This window comes from Idiotropiscis lumnitzeri, chromosome 22, assembly GCF_059441095.1.
Source record: "Idiotropiscis lumnitzeri isolate Australia: NSW breed Sydney's pygmy pipehorse chromosome 22, RoL_Ilum_1.0, whole genome shotgun sequence".
Lineage (NCBI taxonomy): Eukaryota > Metazoa > Chordata > Actinopteri > Syngnathiformes > Syngnathidae > Idiotropiscis > Idiotropiscis lumnitzeri.
Window position 1 is genome coordinate 8,798,804 of NC_142412.1, and position 16,038 is coordinate 8,814,841.

Sequence of the window (16,038 nt, forward strand, 5' to 3'; positions counted from 1 at the left end):
TACCAGTTGCCAGGATGGCAGAGCGGTCTAAGGCGTTGCGTTCAGGTCGCATTCTCCCCAGGAGGCGTGGGTTCGAATCCCGCCTCTGACAGAGCCCATTGAACGTACCGAGCAAGAAACAAGCAAACACAGTCAAGAGAGCATTACCAGCTGCCAGGATGGCAGTGTGGTCTAAGGCGTTGCGTTCAGGTCGCAGTCTCCCCAGGAGGCGTGGGTTCGAATCCCACCTCAGACAGATCCCATTGAAAGTACCAAGCAATAACAAAGCAAAGACAGTCAAGAGAGCATTACCAGTTGCCAGGATGGCAGAGCGGTCTAAGGCGTTGCGTTCAGGTCGCAGTCTCCCCAGGAGGCGTGGGTTCGAATCCCACCTCAGACAGATCCCATTGAAAGTACCAAGCAATAACAAAGCAAAGACAGTCAAGAGAGCATTACCATTTGCCAGGATGGCAGAGCGGTCTAAGGCGTTGCGTTCAGGTTGCAGTCACCCCAGGAGGCGTGGGTTCGAATCCCACCTCAGACAGAGCCCATTGAAAGTACCAAGCGAGAAAAAAGGAAACACAGTCAAGAGAGCATTACCAAATGCCAGGATGGCAGAGCGGTCGAAGGCGTTGCGTTCAGGTCGCAGTCTCCCCAGGAGGCGTGGGTTCGAATCCCACCTCAGACAGATCCCATTGAAAGTACCAAGCAATAACAAAGCAAAGACAGTCAAGAGAGCATTACCAGTTGCCAGGATGGCAGAGCGGTCTCAGGCGTTGCGTTCAGGTCGCAGTCTCCCCAGGAGGCGTGGTTTAGAATCCCACCTCAGACAGAGCCCATTGAAAGTACCAAGCAATAACAAAGCAAACAAAGTCAAGAGAGCATTACCAGTTGCCAGGATGGCAGAGCGGTCTAAGGCGTTGCGTTCAGGTCCCAGTCTCCCCAGGAGGCGTGGGTTCGAATCCCGCCTCAGACAGAGCCCATTGAACGTACCAAGCAAGAAAAAAGCAAACACAGTCAAGAGAGCATTACCAGTTGCCAGGATGGCAGAGCGGTCTAAGGCGTTGCGTTCAGGTCGCAGTCTCCCCAGGAGGCGTGGGTTCGAATCCCGCCTCTGACAGAGCCCATTGAACGTACCGAGCAAGAAACAAGCAAACACAGTCAAGAGAGCATTACCAGCTGCCAGGATGGCAGTGTGGTCTAAGGCGTTGCGTTCAGGTCGCAGTCTCCCCAGGAGGCGTGGGTTCGAATCCCACCTCAGACAGAGCCCATTGAAAGTACCAAGCAATAACAAAGCAAACACAGTCAAGAGAGCATTACCAGTTGCCAGGATGGCAGAGCGGTCTAAGGCGTTGCGTTCAGGTCGCAGTCTCCCCAGGAGGCGTGGGTTCGAATCCCACCTCAGACAGAGACCATTGAAAGTACCAAGTGATAACAAAGCAAACAAAGTCAAGAGAGCATTACCAGTTGCCAGGATGGCATACCGGTCTAAGGCGTTGCGTTCAGGTCGCAGTCTCCCCAGGAGGCGTGGGTTCGAATCCCACCTCAGACAGTGCCCATTGAAAGTACCAAGCAAGAACAAAGCAAACACATTCAAGAGAGCATTCCCAGATGCCAGGATGGCAGAGTGGTCTAAGGCGTTGCGTTCAGGTTGCAGTCTCCCCAGGTGGCGTCGGTTCGAATCCCACCTCAGACATAGCCCATTGAAAGTACCAAGCAAGAACAAAGCAAACACAGTCATAAGAGCATTACGAGGTGCCAGGATGGCAGAGCGGTCTTAGGCGTTGCGTTCAGGTCGCAGTCTCCCCAGGAGGCGTGGGTTGAATCCCACCTCTGACAGTGCCCATTGAAAGTACCAAGTAAGAACAAAGCAAACACATTCAAGAGTGCATTACCAGATGCCAGGATGGCAGAGCGGTCTAAGGCGTTGCGTTCAGGTTGCAGTCACCCCAGGAGGCGTGGGTTCGAATCCCACCTCAGACAGAGCCCATTGAAAGTACCAAGCGAGAAAAAAGCAAACACAGTCAAGAGAGCATTACCAGTTGCCAGGATGGCAGAGCGGTCTAAGGCGTTGCGTTCAGGTTGCAGTCACCCCAGGAGGCGTGGGTTCGAATCCCACCTCAGACAGAACCCATTGAAAGTACCAAGCGAGAAAAAAGCAAACACAGTCAAGAGAGCATTACCAGTTGCCAGGATGGCAGAGCGGTCTAAGGCGTTGCGTTCAGGTCGCAGTCACCCCAGGAGGCGTGGGTTCGAATCCCACCTCAGACAGAGCCCATTGAAAGTACCAAGCAAGAACAAAGCAAACACATTCAAGAGAGCATTACCAGATGCCAGGATGGCAGAGTGGTCTAAGGCGTTGCGTTCAGGTCGCAGTCTCCCCAGGAGGCGTGGGTTCGAATCCCACCTCAGACAGTGCCCATTGAAAGTACCAAGCAAGAACAAAGCAAACACATTCAAGAGAGCATTCCCAGATGCCAGGATGGCAGAGTGGTCTAAGGCGTTGCGTTCAGGTTGCAGTCTCCCCAGGAGGCTTGGGTTCGAATCCCACCTCAGACAGAGCCCATTGAAAGTACCTAGCAAGAAAAAAGCAAACACAGTCAAGAGAGAGGTACCAGTTGCCAGGATGGCAGAGCGGTCTAAGGCGTTGCGTTCAGGTCGCAGTCTCCCCAGGAGGCGTGGGTTCGAATCCCACCTCAGACAGAGCCCATTGAAAGTACCAAGCAATAACAAAGCAAACACAGTCAAGAGAGCATTACCAGGTGCCAGGATGGCAGAGCGGTCTAAGGCGTTGCGTTCAGGTCGCAGTCTCCCCAGGAGGCGTGGGTTCGAATCCCAAGAACAAAGCAAACACATTCAAGAGAGCATTACCAGATGCCAGGATGGCAGATTGGTCTAAGGCGTTGCGTTCAGGTCGCAGTCTTCCCAGGAGGCGTGGGTTCGAATCCCGCCTCAGACAGAGCCCATTGAAAGTACCAAGCAATAACAAAGCAAACAAAGTCAAGAGAGCATTACCAGTTGCCAGGATGGCAGAGCGGTCTAAGGCGTTGCGTTCAGGTCGCAGTCTCCCCAGGAGGCGTGGGTTCGAATCCCAAGAACAAAGGAAACACAGTCAAGAGAGAGGTACCAGTTGCCAGGATGGCAGAGCGGTCTAAGGCGTTGCGTTCAGGTCGCAGTCTCCCCAGGAGTCGTGGGTTCGAATCCCACCTCAGACAGAGCCCATTGAAAGTACCAAGCAATAACAAAGCAAACACAGTCAAGAGAGCATTACCAGGTGCCAGGATGGCAGAGCGGTCTAAGGCGTTGCGTTCAGGTCGCAGTCTCCCCAGGACGCAGGGGTTCGAATCCCACCTCAGACAGAGCCCATTGAAAGTACCAAGCAAGAACAAAGCAAACACAGTCATAAGAGCATTACGAGGTGCCAGGATGGCAGAGGGGTCTAAGGCGTTGCGTTCAGGTCGCAGTCTCCCCAGGAGGCGTGGGTTGAATCCCACCTCAGACAGTGCCCATTGAAAGTACCAAGCAAGAACAAAGCAAACATATTCAAGAGAGCATTACCAGATGCCAGGATGGCAGAGCGGTCTAAGGCGTTGCGTTCAGGTCGCAGTCTCCCCAGGAGGCGTGGTTTCGAATCCCACCTCAGACAGTGCCCATTGAAAGTACCAAGCAAGAACAAAGCAAACACAGTCAAGAGAGCATTACCAAATGCCAGGATGGCAGAGCGGTCGAAGGCGTTGCGTTCAGGTCGCAGTCTCCCCAGGAGGCGTGGGTTCGAATCCCACCTCAGACAGATCCCATTGAAAGTACCAAGCAATAACAAAGCAAAGACAGTCAAGAGAGCATTACCAGTTGCCAGGATGGCAGAGCGGTCTCAGGCGTTGCGTTCAGGTCGCAGTCTCCCCAGGAGGCGTGGTTTAGAATCCCACCTCAGACAGAGCCCATTGAAAGTACCAAGCAATAACAAAGCAAACAAAGTCAAGAGAGCATTACCAGTTGCCAGGATGGCAGAGCGGTCTAAGGCGTTGCGTTCAGGTCGCAGTCTCCCCAGGAGGCGTGGGTTCGAATCCCGCCTCTGACAGAGCCCATTGAACGTACCGAGCAAGAAAAAAGCAAACACAGTCAAGAGAGCATTACCAGCTGCCAGGATGGCAGTGTGGTCTAAGGCGTTGCGTTCAGGTCGCAGTCTCCCCAGGAGGCGTGGGTTCGAATCCCACCTTAGACAGAGCCCATTGAAAGTACCAAGCAATAACAAAGCAAACACAGTCAAGAGAGCATTACCAGTTGCCAGGATGGCAGAGCGGTCTTAGGCGTTGCGTTCAGGTCGCAGTCTCCCCAGGAGGCGTGGGTTCGAATCCCACCTCAGACAGAGACCATTGAAAGTACCAAGTGATAACAAAGCAAACAAAGTCAAGAGAGCATTACCAGTTGCCAGGATGGCATAGCGGTCTAAGGCGTTGCGTTCAGGTCGCAGTCTCCCCAGGAGGCGAGGGTTCGAATCCCACCTCAGACAGAGCCCATTGAAAGTACCAAGCAATAACAAAGCAAACACAGTCAAGAGAGAATTACCAGTTGCCAGGATGGCAGAGCGGTCTAAGGCGTTGCGTTCAGGTCGCAGTCTCCCCAGGAGGCGTGGGTTCGAATCCCACCTCAGACAGTGCCCATTGAAAGTACCAAGCAAGAACAAAGCAAACACATTCAAGAGAGCATTCCCAGATGCCAGGATGGCAGAGTGGTCTAAGGCGTTGCGTTCAGGTTGCAGTCTCCCCAGGTGGCGTCGGTTCGAATCCCACCTCAGACTTAGCCCATTGAAAGTACCAAGCAAGAACAAAGCAAACACAGTCATAAGAGCATTACGAGGTGCCAGGATGGCAGAGCGGTCTAAGGCGTTGCGTTCAGGTTGCAGTCACCCCAGGAGGCGTGGGTTCGAATCCCACCTCAGACAGAGCCCATTGAAAGTACCAAGCGAGAAAAAAGGAAACACAGTCAAGAGAGCATTACCAAATGCCAGGATGGCAGAGCGGTCGAAGGCGTTGCGTTCAGGTCGCAGTCTCCCCAGGAGGCGTGGGTTCGAATCCCACCTCAGACAGATCCCATTGAAAGTACCAAGCAATAACAAAGCAAAGACAGTCAAGAGAGCATTACCAGTTGCCAGGATGGCAGAGTGGTCTAAGGCGTTGCGTTCAGGTCGCAGTCTCCCCAGGAGGCGTGGTTTAGAATCCCACCTCAGACAGAGCCCATTGAAAGTACCAAGCAAGAACAAAGCAAACACAGTCATAAGAGCATTACGAGGTGCCAGGATGGCAGAGCGGTCTTAGGCGTTGCGTTCAGGTCGCAGTCTCCCCAGGAGGCGTGGGTTGAATCCCACCTCTGACAGTGCCCATTGAAAGTACCAAGTAAGAACAAAGCAAACACATTCAAGAGTGCATTACCAGATGCCAGGATGGCAGAGCGGTCTAAGGCGTTGCGTTCAGGTTGCAGTCACCCCAGGAGGCGTGGGTTCGAATCCCACCTCAGACAGAGCCCATTGAAAGTACCAAGCGAGAAAAAAGCAAACACAGTCAAGAGAGCATTACCAGTTGCCAGGATGGCAGAGCGGTCTAAGGCGTTGCGTTCAGGTTGCAGTCACCCCAGGAGGCGTGGGTTCGAATCCCACCTCAGACAGAACCCATTGAAAGTACCAAGCGAGAAAAAAGCAAACACAGTCAAGAGAGCATTACCAGTTGCCAGGATGGCAGAGCGGTCTAAGGCGTTGCGTTCAGGTCGCAGTCACCCCAGGAGGCGTGGGTTCGAATCCCACCTCAGACAGAGCCCATTGAAAGTACCAAGCAAGAACAAAGCAAACACATTCAAGAGAGCATTACCAGATGCCAGGATGGCAGAGTGGTCTAAGGCGTTGCGTTCAGGTCGCAGTCTCCCCAGGAGGCGTGGGTTCGAATCCCACCTCAGACAGTGCCCATTGAAAGTACCAAGCAAGAACAAAGCAAACACATTCAAGAGAGCATTCCCAGATGCCAGGATGGCAGAGTGGTCTAAGGCGTTGCGTTCAGGTTGCAGTCTCCCCAGGAGGCTTGGGTTCGAATCCCACCTCAGACAGAGCCCATTGAAAGTACCTAGCAAGAAAAAAGCAAACACAGTCAAGAGAGAGGTACCAGTTGCCAGGATGGCAGAGCGGTCTAAGGCGTTGCGTTCAGGTCGCAGTCTCCCCAGGAGGCGTGGGTTCGAATCCCACCTCAGACAGAGCCCATTGAAAGTACCAAGCAATAACAAAGCAAACACAGTCAAGAGAGCATTACCAGGTGCCAGGATGGCAGAGCGGTCTAAGGCGTTGCGTTCAGGTCGCAGTCTCCCCAGGAGGCGTGGGTTCGAATCCCAAGAACAAAGCAAACACATTCAAGAGAGCATTACCAGATGCCAGGATGGCAGATTGGTCTAAGTCGTTGCGTTCAGGTCGCAGTCTTCCCAGGAGGCGTGGGTTCGAATCCCGCCTCAGACAGAGCCCATTGAAAGTACCAAGCAATAACAAAGCAAACAAAGTCAAGAGAGCATTACCAGTTGCCAGGATGGCAGAGCGGTCTAAGGCGTTGCGTTCAGGTCGCAGTCTCCCCAGGAGGCGTGGGTTCGAATCCCAAGAACAAAGGAAACACAGTCAAGAGAGAGGTACCAGTTGCCAGGATGGCAGAGCGGTCTAAGGCGTTGCGTTCAGGTCGCAGTCTCCCCAGGAGTCGTGGGTTCGAATCCCACCTCAGACAGAGCCCATTGAAAGTACCAAGCAATAACAAAGCAAACACAGTCAAGAGAGCATTACCAGGTGCCAGGATGGCAGAGCGGTCTAAGGCGTTGCGTTCAGGTCGCAGTCTCCCCAGGACGCAGGGGTTCGAATCCCACCTCAGACAGAGCCCATTGAAAGTACCAAGCAAGAACAAAGCAAACACAGTCATAAGAGCATTACGAGGTGCCAGGATGGCAGAGGGGTCTAAGGCGTTGCGTTCAGGTCGCAGTCTCCCCAGGAGGCGTGGGTTGAATCCCACCTCAGACAGTGCCCATTGAAAGTACCAAGCAAGAACAAAGCAAACATATTCAAGAGAGCATTACCAGATGCCAGGATGGCAGAGCGGTCTAAGGCGTTGCGTTCAGGTCGCAGTCTCCCCAGGAGGCGTGGTTTCGAATCCCACCTCAGACAGTGCCCATTGAAAGTACCAAGCAAGAACAAAGCAAACACAGTCAAGAGAGCATTACCAAATGCCAGGATGGCAGAGCGGTCGAAGGCGTTGCGTTCAGGTCGCAGTCTCCCCAGGAGGCGTGGGTTCGAATCCCACCTCAGACAGATCCCATTGAAAGTACCAAGCAATAACAAAGCAAAGACAGTCAAGAGAGCATTACCAGTTGCCAGGATGGCAGAGCGGTCTCAGGCGTTGCGTTCAGGTCGCAGTCTCCCCAGGAGGCGTGGTTTAGAATCCCACCTCAGACAGAGCCCATTGAAAGTACCAAGCAATAACAAAGCAACCACATTCAAGAGAGCATTACCAGGTGCCAGGATGGCGGAGCGGTCTAAGGCGTTGAGTTCAGGTCGCAGTCTCCCCAGGAGGCCTGGGTTCGAATCCCGCCTCTGACAGAGCCCATTGAAAGTACCAAGCAAGAACAAAGCAAACAAAGTCAAGAGAGCATTACCAGTTGCCAGGATGGCAGAGCGGTCTAAGGCGTTGCGTTCAGGTCGCAGTCTCCCCAGGAGGCGTGGGTTCGAATCCCGCCTCTGACAGAGCCCATTGAACGTACCGAGCAAGAAAAAAGCAAACACAGTCAAGAGAGCATTACCAGCTGCCAGGATGGCAGTGTGGTCTAAGGCGTTGCGTTCAGGTCGCAGTCTCCCCAGGAGGCGTGGGTTCGAATCCCACCTTAGACAGAGCCCATTGAAAGTACCAAGCAATAACAAAGCAAACACAGTCAAGAGAGCATTACCAGTTGCCAGGATGGCAGAGCGGTCTTAGGCGTTGCGTTCAGGTCGCAGTCTCCCCAGGAGGCGTGGGTTCGAATCCCACCTCAGACAGAGACCATTGAAAGTACCAAGTGATAACAAAGCAAACAAAGTCAAGAGAGCATTACCAGTTGCCAGGATGGCATAGCGGTCTAAGGCGTTGCGTTCAGGTCGCAGTCTCCCCAGGAGGCGAGGGTTCGAATCCCACCTCAGACAGAGCCCATTGAAAGTACCAAGCAATAACAAAGCAAACACAGTCAAGAGAGAATTACCAGTTGCCAGGATGGCAGAGCGGTCTAAGGCGTTGCGTTCAGGTCGCAGTCTCCCCAGGAGGCGTGGGTTCGAATCCCACCTCAGACAGTGCCCATTGAAAGTACCAAGCAAGAACAAAGCAAACACATTCAAGAGAGCATTCCCAGATGCCAGGATGGCAGAGTGGTCTAAGGCGTTGCGTTCAGGTTGCAGTCTCCCCAGGTGGCGTCGGTTCGAATCCCACCTCAGACTTAGCCCATTGAAAGTACCAAGCAAGAACAAAGCAAACACAGTCATAAGAGCATTACGAGGTGCCAGGATGGCAGAGCGGTCTAAGGCGTTGCGTTCAGGTTGCAGTCACCCCAGGAGGCGTGGGTTCGAATCCCACCTCAGACAGAGCCCATTGAAAGTACCAAGCGAGAAAAAAGGAAACACAGTCAAGAGAGCATTACCAAATGCCAGGATGGCAGAGCGGTCGAAGGCGTTGCGTTCAGGTCGCAGTCTCCCCAGGAGGCGTGGGTTCGAATCCCACCTCAGACAGATCCCATTGAAAGTACCAAGCAATAACAAAGCAAAGACAGTCAAGAGAGCATTACCAGTTGCCAGGATGGCAGAGCGGTCTCAGGCGTTGCGTTCAGGTCGCAGTCTCCCCAGGAGGCGTGGTTTAGAATCCCACCTCAGACAGAGCCCATTGAAAGTACCAAGCAATAACAAAGCAAACAAAGTCAAGAGAGCATTACCAGTTGCCAGGATGGCAGAGCGGTCTAAGGCGTTGCGTTCAGGTCGCAGTCTCCCCAGGAGGCGTGGGTTCGAATCCCGCCTCAGACAGAGCCCATTGAACGTACCAAGCAAGAAAAAAGCAAACACAGTCAAGAGAGCATTACCAGTTGCCAGGATGGCAGAGCGGTCTAAGGCGTTGCGTTCAGGTCGCATTCTCCCCAGGAGGCGTGGGTTCGAATCCCGCCTCTGACAGAGCCCATTGAACGTACCGAGCAAGAAACAAGCAAACACAGTCAAGAGAGCATTACCAGCTGCCAGGATGGCAGTGTGGTCTAAGGCGTTGCGTTCAGGTCGCAGTCTCCCCAGGAGGCGTGGGTTCGAATCCCACCTCAGACAGAGCCCATTGAAAGTACCAAGCAATAACAAAGCAAACACAGTCAAGGGAGCATTACCAGTTGCCAGGATGGCAGAGCGGTCTAAGGCGTTGCGTTCAGGTCGCAGTCTCCCCAGGAGGCGTGGTTTAGAATCCCACCTCAGACAGAGCCCATTGAAAGTACCAAGCAATAACAAAGCAAACAAAGTCAAGAGAGCATTACCAGTTGCCAGGATGGTAGAGCGGTCTAAGGCGTTGCGTTCAGGTCGCAGTCTCCCCAGGAGGCGTGGGTTCGAATCCCGCCTCAGACAGAGCCCATTGAACGTACCAAGCAAGAAAAAAGCAAACACAGTCAAGAGAGCATTACCAGTTGCCAGGATGGCAGAGCGGTCTAAGGCGTTGCGTTCAGGTCGCAGTCTCCCCAGGAGGCGTGGGTTCGAATCCCGCCTCTGACAGAGCCCATTGAACGTACCGAGCAAGAAACAAGCAAACACAGTCAAGAGAGCATTACCAGCTGCCAGGATGGCAGTGTGGTCTAAGGCGTTGCGTTCAGGTCGCAGTCTCCCCAGGAGGCGTGGGTTCGAATCCCACCTCAGACAGAGCCCATTGAAAGTACCAAGCAATAACAAAGCAAACACAGTCAAGAGAGCATTACCAGGTGCCAGGATGGCAGAGCGGTCTAAGGCGTTGCGTTCAGGTCGCAGTCTCCCCAGGAGGCGTGGGTTCGAATCCCAAGAACAAAGCAAACACATTCAAGAGAGCATTACCAGATGCCAGGATGGCAGATTGGTCTAAGTCGTTGCGTTCAGGTCGCAGTCTTCCCAGGAGGCGTGGGTTCGAATCCCGCCTCAGACAGAGCCCATTGAAAGTACCAAGCAATAACAAAGCAAACAAAGTCAAGAGAGCATTACCAGTTGCCAGGATGGCAGAGCGGTCTAAGGCGTTGCGTTCAGGTCACAGTCTCCCCAGGAGGCGTGGGTTCGAATCCCAAGAACAAAGGAAACACAGTCAAGAGAGAGGTACCAGTTGCCAGGATGGCAGAGCGGTCTAAGGCGTTGCGTTCAGGTCGCAGTCTCCCCAGGAGTCGTGGGTTCGAATCCCACCTCAGACAGAGCCCATTGAAAGTACCAAGCAATAACAAAGCAAACACAGTCAAGAGAGCATTACCAGGTGCCAGGATGGCAGAGCGGTCTAAGGCGTTGCGTTCAGGTCGCAGTCTCCCCAGGACGCAGGGGTTCGAATCCCACCTCAGACAGAGCCCATTGAAAGTACCAAGCAAGAACAAAGCAAACACAGTCATAAGAGCATTACGAGGTGCCAGGATGGCAGAGGGGTCTAAGGCGTTGCGTTCAGGTCGCAGTCTCCCCAGGAGGCGTGGGTTGAATCCCACCTCAGACAGTGCCCATTGAAAGTACCAAGCAAGAACAAAGCAAACATATTCAAGAGAGCATTACCAGATGCCAGGATGGCAGAGCGGTCTAAGGCGTTGCGTTCAGGTCGCAGTCTCCCCAGGAGGCGTGGTTTCGAATCCCACCTCAGACAGTGCCCATTGAAAGTACCAAGCAAGAACAAAGCAAACACAGTCAAGAGAGCATTACCAAATGCCAGGATGGCAGAGCGGTCGAAGGCGTTGCGTTCAGGTCGCAGTCTCCCCAGGAGGCGTGGGTTCGAATCCCACCTCAGACAGATCCCATTGAAAGTACCAAGCAATAACAAAGCAAAGACAGTCAAGAGAGCATTACCAGTTGCCAGGATGGCAGAGCGGTCTCAGGCGTTGCGTTCAGGTCGCAGTCTCCCCAGGAGGCGTGGTTTAGAATCCCACCTCAGACAGAGCCCATTGAAAGTACCAAGCAATAACAAAGCAACCACATTCAAGAGAGCATTACCAGGTGCCAGGATGGCGGAGCGGTCTAAGGCGTTGAGTTCAGGTCGCAGTCTCCCCAGGAGGCCTGGGTTCGAATCCCGCCTCTGACAGAGCCCATTGAAAGTACCAAGCAAGAACAAAGCAAACAAAGTCAAGAGAGCATTACCAGTTGCCAGGATGGCAGAGCGGTCTAAGGCGTTGCGTTCAGGTCGCAGTCTCCCCAGGAGGCGTGGGTTCGAATCCCGCCTCTGACAGAGCCCATTGAACGTACCGAGCAAGAAAAAAGCAAACACAGTCAAGAGAGCATTACCAGCTGCCAGGATGGCAGTGTGGTCTAAGGCGTTGCGTTCAGGTCGCAGTCTCCCCAGGAGGCGTGGGTTCGAATCCCACCTTAGACAGAGCCCATTGAAAGTACCAAGCAATAACAAAGCAAACACAGTCAAGAGAGCATTACCAGTTGCCAGGATGGCAGAGCGGTCTTAGGCGTTGCGTTCAGGTCGCAGTCTCCCCAGGAGGCGTGGGTTCGAATCCCACCTCAGACAGAGACCATTGAAAGTACCAAGTGATAACAAAGCAAACAAAGTCAAGAGAGCATTACCAGTTGCCAGGATGGCATAGCGGTCTAAGGCGTTGCGTTCAGGTCGCAGTCTCCCCAGGAGGCGAGGGTTCGAATCCCACCTCAGACAGAGCCCATTGAAAGTACCAAGCAATAACAAAGCAAACACAGTCAAGAGAGAATTACCAGTTGCCAGGATGGCAGAGCGGTCTAAGGCGTTGCGTTCAGGTCGCAGTCTCCCCAGGAGGCGTGGGTTCGAATCCCACCTCAGACAGTGCCCATTGAAAGTACCAAGCAAGAACAAAGCAAACACATTCAAGAGAGCATTCCCAGATGCCAGGATGGCAGAGTGGTCTAAGGCGTTGCGTTCAGGTTGCAGTCTCCCCAGGTGGCGTCGGTTCGAATCCCACCTCAGACTTAGCCCATTGAAAGTACCAAGCAAGAACAAAGCAAACACAGTCATAAGAGCATTACGAGGTGCCAGGATGGCAGAGCGGTCTAAGGCGTTGCGTTCAGGTTGCAGTCACCCCAGGAGGCGTGGGTTCGAATCCCACCTCAGACAGAGCCCATTGAAAGTACCAAGCGAGAAAAAAGGAAACACAGTCAAGAGAGCATTACCAAATGCCAGGATGGCAGAGCGGTCGAAGGCGTTGCGTTCAGGTCGCAGTCTCCCCAGGAGGCGTGGGTTCGAATCCCACCTCAGACAGATCCCATTGAAAGTACCAAGCAATAACAAAGCAAAGACAGTCAAGAGAGCATTACCAGTTGCCAGGATGGCAGAGCGGTCTCAGGCGTTGCGTTCAGGTCGCAGTCTCCCCAGGAGGCGTGGTTTAGAATCCCACCTCAGACAGAGCCCATTGAAAGTACCAAGCAATAACAAAGCAAACAAAGTCAAGAGAGCATTACCAGTTGCCAGGATGGCAGAGCGGTCTAAGGCGTTGCGTTCAGGTCGCAGTCTCCCCAGGAGGCGTGGGTTCGAATCCCGCCTCAGACAGAGCCCATTGAACGTACCAAGCAAGAAAAAAGCAAACACAGTCAAGAGAGCATTACCAGTTGCCAGGATGGCAGAGCGGTCTAAGGCGTTGCGTTCAGGTCGCATTCTCCCCAGGAGGCGTGGGTTCGAATCCCGCCTCTGACAGAGCCCATTGAACGTACCGAGCAAGAAACAAGCAAACACAGTCAAGAGAGCATTACCAGCTGCCAGGATGGCAGTGTGGTCTAAGGCGTTGCGTTCAGGTCGCAGTCTCCCCAGGAGGCGTGGGTTCGAATCCCACCTCAGACAGAGCCCATTGAAAGTACCAAGCAATAACAAAGCAAACACAGTCAAGGGAGCATTACCAGTTGCCAGGATGGCAGAGCGGTCTAAGGCGTTGCGTTCAGGTCGCAGTCTCCCCAGGAGGCGTGGTTTAGAATCCCACCTCAGACAGAGCCCATTGAAAGTACCAAGCAATAACAAAGCAAACAAAGTCAAGAGAGCATTACCAGTTGCCAGGATGGTAGAGCGGTCTAAGGCGTTGCGTTCAGGTCGCAGTCTCCCCAGGAGGCGTGGGTTCGAATCCCGCCTCAGACAGAGCCCATTGAACGTACCAAGCAAGAAAAAAGCAAACACAGTCAAGAGAGCATTACCAGTTGCCAGGATGGCAGAGCGGTCTAAGGCGTTGCGTTCAGGTCGCAGTCTCCCCAGGAGGCGTGGGTTCGAATCCCGCCTCTGACAGAGCCCATTGAACGTACCGAGCAAGAAACAAGCAAACACAGTCAAGAGAGCATTACCAGCTGCCAGGATGGCAGTGTGGTCTAAGGCGTTGCGTTCAGGTCGCAGTCTCCCCAGGAGGCGTGGGTTCGAATCCCACCTCAGACAGAGCCCATTGAAAGTACCAAGCAATAACAAAGCAAACACAGTCAAGAGAGCATTACCAGTTGCCAGGATGGCAGAGCGGTCTAAGGCGTTGCGTTCAGGTCGCAGTCTCCCCAGGAGGCGTGGGTTCGAATCCCACCTCAGACAGAGACCATTGAAAGTACCAAGTGATAACAAAGCAAACAAAGTCAAGAGAGCATTACCAGTTGCCAGGATGGCATACCGGTCTAAGGCGTTGCGTTCAGGACGCAGTCTCCCCAGGAGGCGTGGGTTCGAATCCCACCTCAGACAGTGCCCATTGAAAGTACCAAGCAAGAACAAAGCAAACACATTCAAGAGAGCATTCCCAGATGCCAGGATGGCAGAGTGGTCTAAGGCGTTGCGTTCAGGTTGCAGTCTCCCCAGGTGGCGTCGGTTCGAATCCCACCTCAGACATAGCCCATTGAAAGTACCAAGCAAGAACAAAGCAAACACAGTCATAAGAGCATTACGAGGTGCCAGGATGGCAGAGCGGTCTTAGGCGTTGCGTTCAGGTCGCAGTCTCCCCAGGAGGCGTGGGTTGAATCCCACCTCTGACAGTGCCCATTGAAAGTACCAAGTAAGAACAAAGCAAACACATTCAAGAGTGCATTACCAGATGCCAGGATGGCAGAGCGGTCTAAGGCGTTGCGTTCAGGTTGCAGTCACCCCAGGAGGCGTGGGTTCGAATCCCACCTCAGACAGAGCCCATTGAAAGTACCAAGCGAGAAAAAAGCAAACACAGTCAAGAGAGCATTACCAGTTGCCAGGATGGCAGAGCGGTCTAAGGCGTTGCGTTCAGGTTGCAGTCACCCCAGGAGGCGTGGGTTCGAATCCCACCTCAGACAGAACCCATTGAAAGTACCAAGCGAGAAAAAAGCAAACACAGTCAAGAGAGCATTACCAGTTGCCAGGATGGCAGAGCGGTCTAAGGCGTTGCGTTCAGGTCGCAGTCACCCCAGGAGGCGTGGGTTCGAATCCCACCTCAGACAGAGCCCATTGAAAGTACCAAGCAAGAACAAAGCAAACACATTCAAGAGAGCATTACCAGATGCCAGGATGGCAGAGTGGTCTAAGGCGTTGCGTTCAGGTCGCAGTCTCCCCAGGAGGCGTGGGTTCGAATCCCACCTCAGACAGTTCCCATTGAAAGTACCAAGCAAGAACAAAGCAAACACATTCAAGAGAGCATTCCCAGATGCCAGGATGGCAGAGTGGTCTAAGGCGTTGCGTTTAGGTTGCAGTCTCCCCAGGAGGCTTGGGTTCGAATCCCACCTCAGACAGAGCCCATTGAAAGTACCTAGCAAGAAAAAAGCAAACACAGTCAAGAGAGAGGTACCAGTTGCCAGGATGGCAGAGCGGTCTAAGGCGTTGCGTTCAGGTCGCAGTCTCCCCAGGAGGCGTGGGTTCGAATCCCAAGAACAAAGCAAACACATTCAAGAGAGCATTACCAGATGCCAGGATGGCAGATTGGTCTAAGGCGTTGCGTTCAGGTCGCAGTCTTCCCAGGAGGCGTGGGTTCGAATCCCGCCTCAGACAGAGCCCATTGAAAGTACCAAGCAATAACAAAGCAAACAAAGTCAAGAGAGCATTACCAGTTGCCAGGATGGCAGAGCGGTCTAAGGCGTTGCGTTCAGGTCGCAGTCTCCCCAGGAGGCGTGGGTTCGAATCCCAAGAACAAAGGAAACACAGTCAAGAGAGAGGTACCAGTTGCCAGGATGGCAGAGCGGTCTAAGGCGTTGCGTTCAGGTCGCAGTCTCCCCAGGAGTCGTGGGTTCGAATCCCACCTCAGACAGAGCCCATTGAAAGTACCAAGCAATAACAAAGCAAACACAGTCAAGAGAGCATTACCAGGTGCCAGGATGGCAGAGCGGTCTAAGGCGTTGCGTTCAGGTCGCAGTCTCCCCAGGACGCAGGGGTTCGAATCCCACCTCAGACAGAGCCCATTGAAAGTACCAAGCAAGAACAAAGCAAACACAGTCATAAGAGCATTACGAGGTGCCAGGATGGCAGAGGGGTCTAAGGCGTTGCGTTCAGGTCGCAGTCTCCCCAGGAGGCGTGGGTTGAATCCCACCTCAGACAGTGCCCATTGAAAGTACCAAGCAAGAACAAAGCAAACATATTCAAGAGAGCATTACCAGATGCCAGGATGGCAGAGCGGTCTAAGGCGTTGCGTTCAGGTCGCAGTCTCCCCAGGAGGCGTGGTTTCGAATCCCACCTCAGACAGTGCCCATTGAAAGTACCAAGCAAGAACAAAGCAAACACAGTCAAGAGAGCATTACCAAATGCCAGGATGGCAGAGCGGTCGAAGGCGTTGCGTTCAGGTCGCAGTCTCCCCAGGAGGCGTGGGTTCGAATCCCACCTCAGACAGATCCCATTGAAAGTACCAAGCAATAACAAAGCAAAGACAGTCAAGAGAGCATTACCAGTTGCCAGGATGGCAGAGCGGTCT